Source organism: Lampetra planeri, chromosome 44 (genome assembly GCF_965212315.1).
Source record: "Lampetra planeri chromosome 44, kcLamPlan1.2.h2, whole genome shotgun sequence".
Classification (NCBI taxonomy): domain Eukaryota; kingdom Metazoa; phylum Chordata; class Hyperoartia; order Petromyzontiformes; family Petromyzontidae; genus Lampetra; species Lampetra planeri.
Genome location: NC_136150.1, coordinates 810,652 through 829,097, shown reverse-complemented (window position 1 = coordinate 829,097; position 18,446 = coordinate 810,652).

The window sequence follows — 18,446 nt, the reverse complement described above, 5'->3', positions numbered from 1 at the left end:
GGAACGCGAACCAAACCAGCGCCGCTGCGCAGAATTCCCACGGTCGCTTCTTGGGACCATATTCTTCCAGCCGCCCATTAACACTGCTCACTCGGGTCCAATTCTGTGCACGGCAATTCCGCTGGTGGCAGAGATGGACTCCCATTATTTGCATAAAGGCTAGCTATGCACTTTCAATATTGAAAACTCATTTATCTAGAACTGCTTTTTGTGTTTAGTTTGTTGTCCTTCCCCCGCATCTCCGATTAGCACGGTTGGCTACGTACGGTGCGAAAGAAGTTCAACATACACACGTACTATAAAGTCCCCATTTCGATGCTGCATAAACGGAAATGGTATTGTTGCCTCTAATTCAGATAAAGATTGTGTATCCATAAATCAGTGGTGTGATGTGATCTTCTTAGTAATGTATTCTTTAGTGCTTAACACCACAGGATAACACTGCATATGTAATATACTGAACCTGTCTGCATTGAACACACAGGTACATGACATGCAGACTGCATCTATATCATACACGTAACAAGACAACTAAAACAAGCGTTTAATAATTAGAAATGAGTCATTAACTTATTATTACCTGATTAAAACAACGGAGGCGGCCAGGTTCAACACACGCACACACACACAAGGGCGCGGTAGCGTGACGGACAAAATCCCATTCACGAATCGCGCTCCTGGTCAGGTCCAAGTTCTATCTGCCCGTTCGAGTCGTTTGTTGTCGACGCGGTGAACCGGTCACGTGACTCACACACCATCGCTATCGCCGGGATGTACAACTGTTGCAGCAACATTTTTGATTAAAACAAAAAATCTTGGGACAGAAATTCATATACTGTACGCATGGGGGCTGGCAGTTCTTGTCTCGGTAAAAACCTCGTTTTTGAAAAATATCTGAGACCACGCCAGAAATTATTTCAATGCACAAACCACCAGTATCATAATTACAATTCCGTGGTGCCTTTCACAACTTTGCCTCAGAGCGCTTTGCAAGCCGGCCAAGCAAATCGGTCCGCCTAAGATGCATTTACATTGATGTTTTCATCATGTGCCTTGAAGGCTGTGATTCTGCCAATTTGCTTCATTCTTAATGAGCGTGAATTCCTGGAAGGAGGCATCGTGTATCTGCGAGGCATTGCTGCGACCGGATCTGCAGCACTCACATTTCAATCGAAGCTCGCGAGCGTCGAGTTCGCCGACCTCGGCGCTGATGCTCCTGATGCTCTATAAATAATTAACGCTTTGGAGCATCCCCGTCCCACTGTTGATGAGCAGTGACAGGCATCTTATGCGTAGTTTGCTCGATCACTGGGAGCCAAAGCAGAATTGACTGTTATATTATTAACTCATCGCATGGGGATTTCGCAGCCAATATTGCGATTAAGAGTTGATCTTTTTGGATTTAGAATTTTTGACTTCCTGGATCTTGTCCTCAGGATGCTTGCTGTAGTCCCGAAGCAAAATGTCGCTCTATATAAGGATATAAGGAACGAAACAGAGGGACTTCTCCACAAATCTGGCTGTCGCCTGATGAAGCTGGTTGTAATTACTGGCGAAAAATCGTACTCAGATTGTAAATGTTGTGGCTTGGCTCTCCAACACACCAGTGTGCTGTACTAGTGACAAATTGGCATATTCTGTTTACGTGACAACCCTTACTAGTTGTCTGTGTCGGGTGGTGGAGGGTTTTGATGACACAGATTGGCCTGACCCAGAATACGACGACGAATGTTTTTTGATTGACGTTAATGACGATGTTGTATCATGTTTTGTTTTGTGCCATTCTATGACCCATATCTAACTCAGAGAGGGTCTTTGCAGTCCACCACTGTTGGCTCAAGCAAGCCTGACTGCTGATGAGACACTGAATGTAGAAATAAGTCCAGCGTTTGCTTGTTGTAAACAAACGCTGATGCCATTGTGCACTCCCAGAAGGCCGTGTTGCTGATGGATGTGTAAACAAAACAACAAATTTGGGTTCTGGGACAGAAATGCCGAGGAGGCGTGGTGTCTGCTTATTGTTCTATTTATTACGTCGTTGGGTTTCTTTACCAAATAGAAGTCACACTTACGAACGTTAGAATATTGCAATTTTATGGTGTGCTGCAATGTAGCCATCCTCATTTAGAGGTTCATGAAATAAAAATGTTTTTTTTCTTGAGAGCAATGTATAGGAACATAGTGTTTTGTACGTGAATAAACTAAAATATATTGCTTAAATATCTATATTTCAAAGCCAATTCAGATGCATTATTTTCTTTTGTTCGCGGTATTTGGTGAGCGCAGTAATAAAAGGCCATTTTCCTTCCATTTTAGTTGCGTATCGTTTTCATATTTGCAAGTGTTACATTTAACCGTGGCACATGTAGCAATCTAACTCGTCGGCTAAAAACATATGCATACAATCTCGCGCCTGCGATTAGCACATTTGGCTACGTACCGTGCAAAATAAGTTCAACAAACACACACATACATAGGGGATCACAGAGCTTGGGAAATTGTTTGGTGCCGCCTCATTTCCCTGGCTGCCTTCTCGCTCGTCTGTGGTTCCTCCTCTCAGCCTCTCAGTCGTTCTGTCTCCACGAGACCGAGGAGCGAACTCTGTGTGGCGTGTCACGAGGTGACATCATTACATCGCTGCTATTATTATCATTTATAGACAATACCATACTCGTGTGCATAATTACGCGATTATTTATTGATTACATTTAATTTAACATTTTATAATATTTTTGGGATTATTAAAGGGTTTGTCTGTTAATCAACAGCTACTAATTAGTGTAACTATTCACATGTCAATTTTACAACTGGTCATCATGAAACATTTGCTTTGTTTAATGGGTTTTTTTGTGGCAAGAACGTGAGCGAGCCCCGCTACAACACGCCGGAGGTTTCTGGAGGGGAACAGAAAAACCGCGGGGGAAAATAATTTTCTCATAATAATATACTTCTCATACGGCCCTGTGGTGTGAAGTGCAGTCTGAAACTCGTATTATCCACTGTGTGTGTATCTGGCTTCTCTCATCGTGTCCTGTGAAGAGGAGGGCATTGCCTGAAATGTCACCAATTATATTTAATATATATTTTTTACACTGCCGTGTTGTTTAGAAACATTTGTTTACTGAATTTAGATTATTTGGCTGCGATAAATGTCCACATGACAAGCCACTTCGCTGAGCAATCATTTGTGGCCTGGTCGCTCTGAAAAAATAAGCTAATAGCTCAGTGGGCTTTACCTCGTCAAATGAAATAGTTTAGTGTTATTTTATTTGTCTATTTTATTTTTCGTGATTTTCTTTTTTACCTTTCCTATACTTGGCACTCGTATTGTGTTGTGCGGTTTGTTGTAGTAACGTTCTGACCCGCCCCTATTGGACATCTGCGAAAAAGAGCTTCATAGCTCATCGGATTCCTCCAGTCTAAATAAATACTCTGATTCTGATGTTATTGACAGATGTGTTGAGTTGTATTAATTGTGCTTGTGCACCACCAGTGTGGTGAGTAATTGCACCTCTATTACCCACAGGGATGACGTACATCCACTTTACACGATTCTACGGATTGAAAAACATTCATTCTTACACACGACATTTGATGCATGCATCGTCAACTTATTATTTGACATTATTACATCGCTTACACCCTCCGCTGACAACACGCTTCGGGATTTTGAAATATAAATTTTTGATTTCGGGAATGGAACAGCTGAGCCTTTATAAATTACATCGTTGGCGGTCGCAATTGCCATTAGTCCACACAGCTGCCCCGATTCTGCATACTTGTGCTCATTTGTGAAGTCTGCAATTAGTTGCAGACAATCTGCCTACTGCATACTTTGCGTTGACGCTGGCATGCACGGTCACGTAAGACGCGTATCGCAAGCTTCAGAGCGCAGGGACCTCCTCTGGTTTGCGAATTGATGCTCATGGCGGACACCAAACAATACAAAATGGCCGAGGCAATTAAATATGTTATTTATGGGACACTATTTTTTCCAGGGGTCTACTTCACTCCGCGACTGGGGTACCAATCAATCCAAAATCAGTGCCACTCCGCGCTGAATCCCTGAACGCTCGTAGGCACCATAGTGGTGCATCGTGCACAGCTCGTCGAGATGAGTCGATTGCCGCATCGCCGACCATCAACAGACTAAACATGACTGCATCACGGACATTATGCGAGAGCCGGGTTACTATGGTACCCCGGGGTACCGCCATAAGGTTCAATTGTTGTTGTTGTTGTTTAGAATGTATGATTGGCTTTTTAGTTAATCTTATTTCCAACAGCTGATGATCGTGGTAGGGGCAGGGGGAACTCACACCCCCTGCCTGGCTGAGACCGCAGCGGGAGCCGAGTCTGCTTTTTCTGAGCTGGAATTTTGCCGAATTGAGCAAACAACCAAATATAATAACATGTTGTTGTTGTTGTGCTGTCATTAGAGACTGAGCCGAAACCATCAACCCACCACACTTGAGAACCCAGTCTAATCATGGTCACCTGCCCAGTTTTAAAACCCCAGCATCTCAGCAGTGCCAACTCTCTGGCCCTTGAGCCACCTGGCCCAACTCCTGTCGGCCCGCGCTCTTTGTGTTGTAACTAAGTCCTGTTGTTCCTGTTGCTGGTGCGCCAGCTCGGTGCAATTACAACGCGGCGTGGAGCGCATCGAAGCCTGCGGGCTTTGGGGATCCAGCCCTTCCCGTAGCGCGTAAACTTCCACGTAAACTTTGCGATGCGCGTGCCACAAATGAGTCACAATATTCGTCAAGGAGCATAAACCATCCTCACGCAAACTCCGGTCATCCTCGCAGCAGCGGCTTTTCGCTGGCCATCGAGCAAAGACGGTCACTGCATCACGTGGTGCTTTCAGATGCGCTTCTGCAGCCGTCTGGAACGCTCTTCCTTCCGAAACGAGGAAGCCACTGGAGCTGTGCACTTTTAAATATAGTTTGAAAACTAATTTATTTAGGACTGCATTTTATATTTAGTTTGTTGTCCTTTCCCCGCACCTCCGACTAGCACGGTTGCCTACGTACGGCGCAAAAAAAGTTCAACATACATACAGTAACTAATGTAAACTTTGTTTTGAGCGTCCATACGTTAGAATCGCTGAGGGTTAACAAATAAGAGGAATTGTGATTCAGTATTTGAGGACGAGAGAGGTCTCGGACGAGAGAAGATGGTGTAAACATGTCCCAGTGTGCAGGAATTGCAGTCGTGTCATAGCTCAGTGGGAAGGTTCCAAGGTCATTGAAAGACGATCATTCCCTTATGTCTAATGCAGAGGGTCCTTACCCACACACATTTGGCAGTTCACCAGCATTGCTGTGAAACAAGCCCAGCTCTGCTGATGAGACGATAAATGGCGAAAGTGGCCCGGTGTTTGCTCGTGTTGAACCAACGCTGCTGAAACGATGCCCTCCCCCTAGAAGTCCGTGTGGAGGATGAGATGCGTTGTTGTTTGTTTCACGTGGAGAGACAGACATGCCAAGGAGGTGTGTTTTGTCCCCGTGTGTATTTTGTCGTCGTGGGAATCCAAGCCTCGTTTAGTTTAATTTTCTTCACCCAGGGTGCGGATCCACCGAGCTAGCAAGCTGCCGCTCTCTCAAGAGTGATCAACAGAATTCATCGCAGCAGTCGTTGTCCTGCGGTTTGGATTTTAAATTAGCACCGCGCAGGGACCAGACCTTGTATCTCTCCCCGTGTGCCTTTTAACCTTTTTTTTATTTTCCTGGGTGTAAATCGTGGACACTTAAGATGTGCGGTGTGTTCATCTACTTGCCGATATTTATTGCTACGCCAATTTCATTGCAGAGCCACGTCAGCTGGTTTGGTGCCAGTGCAGCCCAGGGATGTGTGCGTCTATGTAAATGCCTACATACGTCCACATTATTATTATTATCATATTTCAACACAGTTAACACTGTGATTTTAAAATGGAACGTGTTTTACAGGCTAGGGTTTGGGCAATTGAACCCCAGTTGCTGAGCACAAATGCCCAACAAACTATTTTATTTTACCGGGCAAGGCCCAATGAGCTATATAGATATTTTTTTCAAAAGTGACCTGGCTACAAATAATAGCTCAACCAAGTGACTTATCGTGTGGACATTTATCGCAGCCAAATCACAAAAAAGGCGCGATGTCGTTTCTAAATGTGGAGGGGAAAACCGGAGAACCCGGAGAACCCGGAGAAAAATCCACGCGACCACGGGGAGAGAGACACCGCAAACTCCAAACCCACGACCTCCTGTAGACCCGGCGAGGTAGTTAACATCTCCTGGCCAAGCGAGCCCCGCAAAGTGCCCTCGTCAAGCGCCTGTGCTGGCCGGTGGCAGTGGATAAGCGAACAGGAAATGACGTCACGGCAAACCCTGTACGTCACAACGATCACGTGCTCATAGATTACGTGATAATTGAGAAGAGACTGAATTTCCATGACGAAAGGAAATACTCAAATACTTATTCAGGAACGACAATTACACTATATTTGGACTCGCTGCCATTTAGATTTTGCCAGACAGGAGTGAGACCTTGGATGTCAAGATGCTCCACCCTGGCATTGATCCACCAACAGTTTTGATTTCCCGTCGGTGCCTTATTGACGATGGTCTTCCAATGGAAATGCCTGGCAAGCTCACAATGTGCCCCCCACACCGCCTCTGTTGAACATTGACACGACGTCTCTGCACTGGAACACCACGCGTCTCTCCCTCGGCGTCCGCTGGCCATCCTCTTGGGGTATTTTTTTTGTAGCTATTGGAGAAAAGCAGAGAACCTGGAGGAAACCCCCACGCTAAACGGAAGAAGTGCATACGGACTCCATGCATAAATGCGCCCGAGTCGGGTGCAGAACCAAGTCCCTTGCTGCTCTGAGGCAGGAGGTCGTCGTTTCGATCCCGACCCTGGCGCCTGCTGCTGTGTATTTGGATTTTGCGTGTCTCTCTCCCCGTGCTCGCGTGGATTTTTCTCCGGGTCCTCTGGGTTTTTCCCTCCACATTTAGAATCAACATCACGCGTTTAGAGTATTCGGCTGCTCTATTTGTGGCCAGGTCACTTCTGAAAAAGAGTGATATAGCTCAGTGGGACTTACCTGGTAATTTAAAAAAATCTTCAGTTCATAGCTTAGTTCATAGCTTAGTTTAATTAAACTTCGGTTTCAGGCACTGTTGCATTTCAGTTACGCGGTCCCTGTGTGAAATCAATCTGAGCATTGATTTCACTGGAGCGTCAGTACATTTAACTTCTTTCACCGTACGTAGCCAACCCGGCTAATCGGAGGTGCGGGAAGGTGGGGGGCCGAGGGAGAGAGGGGGGGAGGGGATGGCATGAGTGGGTGTGTTTACACCCCACCTCTACCAATGGCGGCCCCGCTCGGCGTTTGGGGGGGGGGGGGGGGAGTTGGATGATTGGGCTGTGATCGAAGTGCCGGCAAGAGGGGAGAGCACGAGGCTCCAGGAACCACCCCGAGTCATTTTGTTTCGATGGAGGCCCAAAGCCAGGCATTGTTTTGCCTGGCTTTTCTTAATGCCCAGTTTAACAACAACAACATAAACCCGTGCAGCTAAATACACTGTGTAGAATGCGCGTAGTGTGTGAGTGTACGTATGTGAGTTTTTAATGTACGTGATGTGTGTGCAAGGGGGTTTTTTTCCTGGAAAAAATGTAGAAAGTGTTAAACGTCGTGCTGAATGCCGAACATGGGTACGGCCGTGTGAGTTACTTTGCCTCTGCATCAGTACACACGGTTCCCTCTGTAAAAGCCATTTTAAACTGTAAAGTTCACTTGTTTTGATGTTTGGCTTTCTTTAACGTCGAGGGCTAGATTATAATTTTGATTAAATGGCCAAAAACACATTTCCTTAGGTATTTGCTCCGTTGTTAGAAGAGAGTGAACAAGGGAAAACGTGTGACCATTTTCCTTCTCCCAAAAATGCATGGGACGGACCGTTTGACGGCACTTGAATTGTCCCACTGTGTACGTTGAGTGCTCAAGAGAACACAGCAGAGCACGTGGTCGATGTGTATTCAGCCATGCTGCATAAAACACAGTGCCACCGAATACAATTAAGCAATGCTTGTTGATAAAGGAGTGCCTCCAGCTCTTAGTGTCTCCGAGTTAATCTCTACACAGGCATGCATAGCCACCAGGGCCGGGACCATTTTGAGATATCGTTCAGCTCCGATGTTAGCCGTGGCCAGGAATCGAACTCGCATCGCCGGGGCTCGTAGTGGGTTAACAACTGCGACTGCTCCTCCCCCTCCTGTCCTTCCACGGTCCGCGGGTGGCGCCGTCTGTCGTGATTGACCGCGCACACACCTGGCTGTGACTCACAAGGCCCGGGGCCAGGGCTGACTGTGCTGTTCTGCGTGCTCCCCACATGAGATACGGAGGCCTTTTCGCTTCGGTGTGAACTTGGCTCACATGATGGACTGAAACCAAAGTCGCACAAAGAAACGTGCAGCGGGTCGGTGGGTGAAATTACTTTGATAAAATGTGAGTGATTCATACGCCACCTTTCGGCTACCCCGCTATACCGTGTTTAAGAAAATGCAATATCATATGAAATGTCATGACAGAGCGGTGTTCAAGACATCAGATTCTCCACCCCCCCGCACCTTTATCATTGAAATGCAATCAATCAAACGATAATTCTTCAAAGGCACCTTTTTTAAAAGGCAAAGTCCCTGTACATAAATTATTATCCTCCATGCAATTAAGAATAATCCAGTTAATCTACAACAGTGCCATTCGTAACAATGTGATTTTTCATCTATGAATGCTAGACTGGACAGGTTCACATTTAAAGTTGTCTTTTAGACTCTGGACGGCCCAGCTGTACGCTTCTTCGATGTGGATGGAAAGTCTAAACTGAATTTTTTTTTTTAACCAGGTAAAGCCCACTGAGCTATATAACTCTTTTTTAAGAAGCAACCTGGCCACAAATGACAGCTCAACGAAGTGGCTTATCACATGGAAATATATAACCGCCAAATACTCTAAACGCACCTCCATTCTAAATGTGGAGGGGAAAAAAACCCATAGAGAAAATTCCACGTGACCACAGGGAGAGATAGAGCAGGAGTCAGTGTCGGGAACGACCTCCTGCATACCAGGCGAAGGAGTGAACATCTCCAGAAGGTGGGACCCGAGTACAGAGGGTGGGAGCTGTCTCAGCAGAGGAATTGGGCCCCAGTGTTTGTAGGGGCACCCTGCACGATGGAAGCGTCAGAGCAGTCACGAAGGAGCAGGAGGGAGACGGAAAATGTTTCAGGTCGCCGGGTCAATTGATTTATTGATATTTGTATTTCACATTTGATTGAATTGTTTGTAATGCTTTGCACTACTTCTAGTATGGATAGAGATTAAATATACTTTTTAACTGCGGTTCACTCAATATAAACCTGCAATAAGTATTCATATCAATGCAACGTATATGTTGTTTCTGCTTCTATTGCACAAGTTGTCACGAGCGCAACGCTTAAGTAAATAAGCGCTCTGGAGTATCACCACAGGACCATCAATTACGAAAAATTATTTTACAGGTAAGAATTTACTGGATGATAACTATTTAAAAACTTGAAAAACAAATGAATAAATATTTTTTCAAGAAATACAAAGAAAATATGCAAGGATAATTATAACAACATAAGGTCATTTTCGTGAATATAAAATCATATGATAGATACAATACCACATAATTATTAAGCAGTGTCTCCTTTACGTATTTGTTTACACATCCCGTCAGCCGCATGGCCTTCTGGGAGTGCAAACACAAGAAAACTCTGGACCGGTTTCGATACAACACTCACCGGCAGTCAGGCTTGCTAGAATCAATGCCGGTGAACTATCATTCTTACAGGCGAGGAGGACCCTTTCCATACGCTATCGGGGAACTAGTTCGACACACATATATAGTGATGCATAACTCAAAGTAATAATTGGTGTCATTACGTAGAACATAAGTAACAATGAATAAGCAGACAATATCTCCTTCACGGATCTGTCGCGTACATTTTTCTTTGGGATCCTCCTATTTTTCTCTGCACATTTAGAAGCGTGCCTTTAGAGTATTTGCCTGCTAAACATTTATTTGCATGATAAGCCACTTCGTTGAGCTATCATTTGTGATAGCCAGGTCGCTTGTGAAAAATATATTTCCTGTTCAGTGGGCCTTACCTGGTAAGATAAAAATAGTTTATTTTCATTCCCTGAATTAAAAGTATAATCACAAAGAAAACTGCCAAGAGGCAGCCATTGGTGGCAGAAGGGCCTCGCTCTACAAGGACCTCTAGAGCAGCCCCTCTCGAGGTAGACCATCTTGAAAGAGCTGGGCGTACCCACACTCTGCCCCACCGCACGTGACTGAACTGTGGTCAGCTATTACTGTCCACTCCAGCTGGGGGGACAGAGACAGGGGAAGGCGATTTGAAAAACGTTCCAACGGCCGCGCCGGGAGATAGAATCGAACCGGTGACCTCTCGATTGCAAGTCCGGCGTGCGGACCGCTACACCACAGCAGCATCCCCCGTGGCCTTGATTGGCATATGATGTAAAAGCTGTGCCCACGTTCTGAAAAAGACATTTGGCAGCGTTAATTTTTATTCGTGGGTAATAATAATTGTTTTCACAGGGGTGTGTTTCTGTACAGCACAACATGACCGCAGTTGGCCTGTGACAAAGTGGTGGTGAATTCAACCAAAAGGGATGATGGGTTTAGTTGAAACCCTGGTCAGGATTTGAACTCGAGGTCTCTTTAATTGCGAGTCAAGCCCTGTACATGCCATGCCACCCGGCAGGATTGATCTATAATGAATAAACGACGTTACATTTTCATGAGATCCACATCTTTTCATCCAATACAATCCCAAATAATGCGAACACTATGATTGACAAAAATAAAGTTTTAAGTATGTTGTGACATTTATATCCTTTGTAAAACACATTTCAGAAAGTTCACATTCCCTGATTTCTAAGATGTGCAGCACAATTCAGATACGTTAACTTGTCTTATTAAGTATTGTGACTGCTCCCAGGCACAATACTTATAACCTTGGATTCACACCACCAACAACAGAACATCTAACATCGTTCAACTTAACCCCACACATAATAACTGTCCTGCTATAAAATATATAAAAGTGTCATTAATTAGTGTTTGGATTTTAATCTTAATCCCCCTTGCTGCCATGGCTTACGGAAATGATAGAACCCAAGAGATAGAGGATGACTAGCAAGAAAACTAACGCTATATATTATATTCTTAGGTTTTTTCGGTAAAGTCACGTAGGTAAAACATCAAAATTAATGAAAATAAAATAAAATAAAAACAAAAATCGGAGGCAACACAAGTCTCCGTCATCAGGTGGGACCGTCACAGCCGAATTAGCTGCATCAAGTGAGACATTTTAAACTAAACTAAACTATTTTCATTTTACCAGGTAATGCCCACTGAGCTATGTAGCTCTTTTTCATAAGCGAAGTGGCCACAAATGAGAGCTCAATGAAGTGGCTTATCATGTTGAAATGTATAGCAGCCAATTACTCCAAACCCATGTTTCTAAATGCGGAGGGAAAAACCAGAGAAAAATCCAAACTCCAAATATAGTCATCAGGGTCGGGACCAAACCCACGACCTCCTGTATACCAGACGAGGTAGTCAACATCTCACCACCGGTTAATTGGGGCGGGGGGGGGGGAACATGACACTACTTTGCTCGCATTAAGACGCATTCTGTTCCTGATGGAGTTATCTACACGTATCTGATAAATAACAATGCATTTACACGGGAACATTTATTAATACGTTCTTATTATTATTCCAATCGCGCTGTCGGTGTCATGGCATGAGATGAAGATCTGTCCCCAGAACTTTTAGAGAATGGTCGATGCAAGATGATATCACAGAACAACTTCTGATATCCCTGCAAGTGACGACTTAGTGCGATGATGCACTTTACCCATTTGCTCCACTTTACGAATGTTTTTTACATGGCAGGCAAGCCATATATACATACGTTAGAGATAATATTTGAACGTATTGGCAGTACACTGGTGCGCGGTATAACAAAACATTTTGGGGGATTTTTCACAATAATTATTTATTTTCCCACAGGTTGAAACCCCGTTCAGAAAATCTTGCGTGGTGGTGGTGGTGCGGCAAAATCCATTCTCGCGATGTAGAAGCAGTCAGAAGACAGAATGTCGGTCATGATTTAGATTTTTTTTCACTGTTATATGAGGACCGGTGTGTCGTTATGCTGCACCGGTGTACTGCCACTACGTCCTTTTGCGCCAAATTAGATGAACATCCAAATTTGATAAGATGTTTTTTTTTTTGACGTGCAGTCATTGGGGACCAGGCTGACACAACTTCCTCGCCGCACTTTGGAACCTCGTGTTTTTGTTTGTCTGTATTCACGGTTGCTCAGCAAACAGGGCCCCAAGCAGCCAGCAACAAACGGCACCGTGGAAGTGCCCCTCCTCTCCTGCCCCTCCCCTCCTGCCCCTCCTGTTCGGCGCTCCTCACTCACGGCTACCTCGCTCTGCATCCTTCTCTGCTCTCTGCCCCCCCCCCCCCCGACTCTTCAATTCCCACAAACGCCCCCGCTTCCGTTCGCTCCTCCACTATCCCCATCCTTGGGCTTTGCTCCCTAATTCCATTCCCTTTTATTCTTCCTCCCACAATGGCCATCATCAAACTATGCAGTATGTAATAGATACTAAACCTACGCGTTTATTGAATTTTAAAATGGTGTACGTTGTTTTTTTTGTACAAAGAGACGATGGTGGGAGAGCAAATTCCAATGTGGGGCGGTGGAAGGGAAGAGGCAGAAAGTGAAGGGATGTGCAGTGTGGTGAGTGGGTGGGTGGTGAGTGGGTGGGTGAGTGCGTGGTGAGTGAGTGAGTGTGTTGTTGTGACCTGCAGTGTGGTGGGTGGGTCGGTGATTGAGTGCATGGTGAGTGAGAGAGTGTGTGAGGGAGTGAGTGTGTGGTGAGTGAGAGAGTGGGTGGGTGGGTGAGTGCGTGGTGAGTGAGTGTGTTGTTGTGACCTGCAGTATGCTGGTTGAACACAGTGCCGATGAGATGAAACAGAGTCTGGTAGACCCGAGTCCTCCCCATGAGCGGAGGAATCAATGAGTGGAATTCACATCAAGAGTAACCATGGCAGCAGTAGTAGTAGCAGCAATAGAAGAGTGTTAATGTAATAAAGGACTTTCAGCCGATGTTGTTCTCCGTGTCCTTTATTGGGTTCTTGCTCGCACCCCGCGATGTCTCCGCTCCAACCCGCACCTTCTCCGCCTCGTGCCTCCGCACGTCGTCTGAGTCCTCCGCTCCCGCTTTCTCTCTCTGCAGCCACCCCGCTGCCCGTGTGCTCCGCACACTCCGTAGCCCCCTTGCTGCTCCGTGTGACTCCGCACACCCAGCAGCCACCCTGCTGCTCCGTGTGCTCCAGCACACTCTGCAGACACCCTGCTGCTCCACGAACACCGCTGGCCGACGGTGCCGTGACTCCTGCCTCGTGGCAATCGCGCCACTCCTCGCCAGCACTCCGCGTGGCCTCTCCCTTCTCTATTCTGTCTCCACTCCCGATCCCCTTCCGGTTCTCCCCTTATATCCTCCCCCTCACGTGACCCTGACTCCTCCTCCGCACGTGACCCTGACTCCACCCACACTCACGTGACCCTGTCCTTGCTCGCATTACATTAAGGAGGCGAGTGACCGTGGGTGAGCGAGTGTGTCACCCTGAGTGCTTTCGGTTGAATTTTCTCGAGCACGCAGGAGAGTGTGAACAGTCTGCTCCACCATCTCTACATAGGACAGTGGTACTTAAAAATTTGTCAGAATGTGTGTTTTGTATTGCAATAATAATAATAATAATCGTTCGGAGTTAAATATACTTTGGCTTGAAAGAAAAAGACACGACTTTTTCAATGTCTCTTTAGCAAGCATAGTGAAATAGCCATTCCATGACAGGTCAGATGAGATTGCCGTGCCAAGCAGATTAATGGTTTCACTACAGATAAGAATAACATCGTACGTGACCAGGTTTTTTGAGACCCAGGTCAGAATTGGTGATTGATCGTGAAGTATTTACATCTTCGGTAGCTCAATGTCTCTTCCCCTGGAGCTGTTTGATTCAAATGAGAATGTTTCAGGAAGTGTGCTGTCATCTGCAAAGGTGTGAATCACGTTGTGAGGGAAATAAGTTACGTGGGAGACCACGACGGAGCATTGCGGAATGAGTTCATGGCGCATGTGTTAGATCGGCTGACACTGACTTCTGCATATGTTGGCCTATGAAATGAAAGGCTAGACAATCCAAGCTTTGTAGATTAGCGTGGGTGACATACAATGGTGGCTTGGTAATTAGCGCGTGATACCAGTCTTGTGATCGCAGACTCCAAAGCGTTCAAACCTTTAGCCCCAAACGTAAGTCACCTAAGAGAACAGGCCTAGCTGTAAAGCGTGCTTTATGGAACCCATACAGACGACCATCTGTCAAACCGGCTCAAAAAAGACGATAAGGAAGTTTGTAATTCTTTCTTGTATTAATAGTTCGAGAAATAAACACTCGCATTTAGTCGAATGTATTGGAGAATGCAGCGCGATGGTGTGTCTGGTATCGCTCTGTACGGTTTCGGGCTGTGTGTGTATGTAATGCGGTATACATGTTGCAGGGTGTGTCTATGGCTTGAGCGCTTGGCTCACAAGTCGGAAGTTTGTGAGGTTATTTCCCTGTCGGGGATCGACTCAGATCGTCACGCCCGCCGGGACCAATCAAAGTGGACCTTTCCAGATGAACGTTTTTGCGTCAACTGAACTTGCACCGGCATAGCTAAGCTGGCACCAACAGCAATCGCAAGGCCTTGGCTCCATTCACATTGACTGCCTGTTGGGCCCTCCACGGCAATGACCTCGCCACGAGCTTCGACGCTGGTTGCTTAGCTAGTTATGTTCTTTATTACTAAACATCCTGTCGTCGTAGCATCAACAGCGCTCTCACGTGGGTGTCTGAGGCTAAAAACCCCATAGTGTTGTTTCCTAGTTGCTCCTGCCATGGGAATGTGGAATTTCCACCATCAATGTAGGGTTGCCAGCGCAGATGAGCACCATCCCTATCGTCTGATTGAGCAGAGAGTCGCTTTGATTTTTTTCAATGGAACCAAGTAAATAGTTGCGGATTGAGTGTCCATACACAGATTAAGTATGATTTAAACTCAACTTTTATCATTTTACCAAGTAAAGCCCACTGAGCTATTAGCTCTTTTTCAGAAGCGACCTCGCCACAAATGAAAGCTCAACGAAGTGGCTCATCACGTGAGATATAATAGCAGCTAAATACTCTGAACGCACGTTTCGAAAAGTGGAGGCAAAAACCGGTGGACCTGGAGAAAAATCCACGTGACCACGGAAAGAGAGAGACACGCAAACTCCAAATATACATTCGTCAGGGTCTGGATCGAACCCACGACCTCCTGCATACCAGACGAGGTAGTTAACATCTCCTAGCCACGGTGGCACCCAAGGTAAAGGGGCAGCCTTCAAATGACTTTCTCTCTCTCTCGGGCTAGGCACGGAAGGGCCTAGAAGGAGGCCCAGAATACCCCATCGAGAGAGTGTTTGGCTTGCTCCTCCACGTTGGCCGGGCGTCTTGAAAGGGATGGGATACCCACACTTCACCCCGCCACATACGGCCCGCAGATTGACTAAACTCTGGAGAACCCGTTCGAACTGCTGGCTGGACAGAGGTGGCGGGTCCTGCTTGCTGACCGTTGCAGAATGGTTGCAACCCCCCCTTGACCGATGTGCGGTAAATTATATAAATAGTGAGGGATTTCGCAGCGATTTTTTGCAGTAGTGGAGTTCATTTCTATCACGGGGGTCTTTCTCTGTACCGCACAGCGCAGCCTAACCACAGATGGTTTCTGATAAAGTGGTGGTGAGTTCACCCCAACGGGATGATGGGTTGAGTTTAAATAATTTAACTACTGTTGTGTACATTGTTTAAGAATTGACATGAGGGGGAAAAAACAATACCCTGTTTGAGCTGGCTGGTCTTTTGAGTAAGTAAAAGAAAAAGCAAACGTGATTGTGAGCAGAGATGAGTCTTGGGAAAATGCGCTGCAGAATTTGAGAGATTTTATTTTGAAAGCCAGAGCTCCGAGCGACTACAGAGTCGTTTGGGGTAGCGAAGTAGCCCGGCGGTAGAGCTTTCGCCGCTTGCTGCAGAGCATCGCGGTTCCAATCCGGCAGGCCGCCCCGCTTAATGCCGCGGTGTCCATGTAGTAACCGTACATTACTGCGCGGCGTTCGCTTCGCAGCGGACGTGAAAGATCGCGTGACGTCATTATGAAAGCAAAAAACAAACGTCGGCCGTTGTGTGCTGGGGTCATTGTCCGAATTTGGAAAAATTCCACCGCACGTCTCTCGGTTGTGATTACACAGCAGCGCGATGCTCCCCCCCCCCCCCCCGCGAGTGTGAAACCGCTGCAGAGTGCGCCTGTGAAACACAGCAGCGCCCTTCCTTGTGATAGCCTCTGCGCTATTGGAATGGTGAGAATACCAAGTGCACTACGTTGTCATAAATTAGGGGAGAAGTTTGTAATTTGTACGAGAAGCTGTGTGCACTGTCCGAGGAAGAGTCACATGTTGAGCGTGGTTTGTGCATCGTTTGAGAGATACTGCAGTGAACGGTTTTGCATGTGAACGCAATTGTGGAGTCAAGTCCTGCACAATGAGTTTGTTTTTAAATATTCACGAATGTAGTTTAGAGAGTGTGGCTCTCATACAAAATGACTATAGATCTATTGCCTTTACACAATCAGTTTACACGTGTGATGTCCAAACGATCATCTGGATTATTTACATCCATGCAGAGACGTGCGTGTATGTAGACGAACTCTAGTTTGCACGTGGGGGTAGGTGAACACCAATTGGGAGTGAATCATATTTTTGTTATCCGAAATTTACTACTTCCCTTTATGAATTCCCATTAAGAGCAAATGCATTGTTCACTCCTGCAATCGCTCAATCACGGAACCGGCGTGGGGTCAGTGACGTGACAATTAATGAGGGCCTAATGTAACGTGTGTGACAGCCTCATACGTGGCCACATTTTAAACATTGTTTCTCTAGTGCTGTGAGAATTACAGCAAGAGTGCTGGTGCAGTGCTTTGTGCACTGCGCCACGAACCCAACGACCTGAGCTCATTTCTTAGCCCACGGCAAAGACGAGCGACGTCTGAACGGGTAACGTCTGAACGCAGTTCTGGGCCTCTTCACAAAGCCTCACTTCACACGAACTTGGCCAGGCCATATTTTGGGTGGTCGTGGCTATAGTCGTGAGGTTGTGTCCACGTCGACGTCTCGCGAATTCAAGATGTCCACGAGGGTCGACTTGGAGGAATCCTCGCTCGAGGTGGTGGCCTGGGGCTGTCGGCTCTGGGGAGCCGGAGATGGTCGGTCGATGTTCGGTCTACCAGGGTTATGATAATGGCGTTGGTCGCGATTTCTCGCCGAACACAGCGGGCCGCGTGAAGGCTCCTTCCTTCCACTCCACCACCCTCTCTGCCCAGTGCAGCAAGGCACAGGCAGCAGCAACAACAAACACATGCGCCTGCGCCAGACTAGGTGCCACCTTGAGGCTTTGTGAAGAAGTATCGAAGGCTCGCTTGCAGGAGGTCGTGGGACAGACCCGGGGTGCCATGGGTTGGCTGACTGAGACGGCTGAGAGAATAATCCCGTCGCTGGCATGTCGCAGGGGACGCCTTCGTCTGGCAGTGCATCGACACAGGGTTACAACGAATTAATCATCGGAGTCGTCTCAGCCCGTGGCGTCCCTCCAGGTCGCTGAAAACCCGCCAGACCTTGGGGCGATTTGCGATGGGGGTAGCACCTTCCCCTTATTGACCGTGCACCGCAGCGCGTACACATTCACCAGAACTCATCAGTGAAAACGTGGGTGGGTGGTCGGCCGTGGTGCTGGCCACCCACCCCGTCCTGTGCCGTGCCGGCCTTCATAGGTGCTCGCTAACAGCACTTTCCCCAACTGTCAGTTAAGACTATACGGGGGCTATCTTTGTCTTTTCTTTATTTATTTTAATGGTGAGGAGCAAGTGCCGGGCATTGCGTGGCACTGAACAGGCCTCTCCATCAGGCACCACCACAGTAACCGTAACATGGTCACAGTGAAATATTTTCCAATCTGCACATTAAAGTGAGAAATTATTGTCTTAGGGTTTGGGATAAACAGATACATTTCACAGACACCATAAAGTAATATATATATATATCGGCTGGGCTAGTCGACTCTATTATTGCGCATGATGGCAATATGTTCAGGAGCTAAGTGGCAATGTCGAGCTCTGCAAGCCATAAGAGGGCTTCATGAGAGAGTTCGTGCAGATTTGCTGTCGCCTGTGCGTCCACACCTACATGGGAAATA